We start from the raw sequence: 1,287 nt of genomic DNA on the forward strand, positions 1-1,287 counted from the left end.
CTGTGCATTTGTGACAGTGTGGTGTTAAGATCCCCCATTACTACTGTATTGGTGTTTATCTGAGTTTTCATGTCAATTAGTGTTTGATAAAACTGGGGACATCAGTATTTGGTACATGCATGTTTATAATTGTTAATTGTTTGTAATGGTTGATTGTGTCATCTTGAGAAATTTAGTGAAGAGAAGTTTAACCAGATAAGCTTGGCAATTCTACCACCTAAAGTGTGGAAGAGCTTCTCTGGCTTCTGACAAAGACTCTTTTGCTCTGATAAAGATAGTTGAGCCTTCTGATTTAAACTCTTGGTTTTCATGATAGACTCCTGAGGCATCCACTGCAATCATCAGCTTCCTGCTAAAGACTTGGACAGGACATGGCAGTGAGCTACAGACCTTGGACTCGATACCTTTCTCTCTGGTGTGGAGACTCTTTGTTCCTCATCCAACTCTGTGGGAGACCATCGTAAGCCAATCTTGTTTTTTCTTATACATCTGTATGTCTTGTGCTATATCTGTTTTTTCTGATAAAACACTGACTGATATATTACTTTGAGTTGTTTCCTTAACTAATATATAGTAACCTTTCTATTTGTTATCAGTCTTAGTTTGAAATCCACATTGTTTGATATTAGCATCACAACTCCTGCTTTTTTCTGTATTAGTAGTGCATGAAATATTGTTTCCCATCCTTTGATTTTTAATCTGTATGTTGTAAAATTAAACGTGTTTCTCTTATATTGTATGTTGTTGAACTTCTTTTTGTGATCTACTCTGCCAACCTGTGATTTCTAATTGGGGAATTGAGTACATTTCTATTAAGAGTTGTTATTGAGAGATACAGACTTCTTCCTATCATTGTGTTATTTTCCTGTTGCTGTTTTAGTCATTTTCCCCTTTGGATTAGCTGCTCATTCTGTCACATATATTCTTTCTTTCTTAATTTTTGACTATTTCAGCTTCATTTTCTCTTTATAAAATATCTTTGAGAGGTTTTTTTTTTTGAAATATTGATCTGGTGTTCATGAATTTCTTGATGTGCCTCTTGTAAAAATACCTTCTTTCCCCATCAATTTTAAAGGAAAGTATCGTGAGATGCATAAATTGAGGTTGGAATTTTCTATCCTTTAGGGCTTGAAACACTTCATTCCAAAGGCTCTTGAATATTACAATTTGTGGAGAGGTTTATTGTGATTCTAATGCGTTTATATTTGCATGTACTTTGTTGCCATTCTCTAATTGCTTTTATTTATTTTTTTTCAAAGTTTTATTGACAAACAGATAGCAATGAGA

Source organism: Octodon degus, unplaced genomic scaffold (assembly GCF_000260255.1).
Source record: "Octodon degus isolate 3935 unplaced genomic scaffold, OctDeg1.0 scaffold00224, whole genome shotgun sequence".
In the NCBI taxonomy this organism is placed as follows: domain Eukaryota; kingdom Metazoa; phylum Chordata; class Mammalia; order Rodentia; family Octodontidae; genus Octodon; species Octodon degus.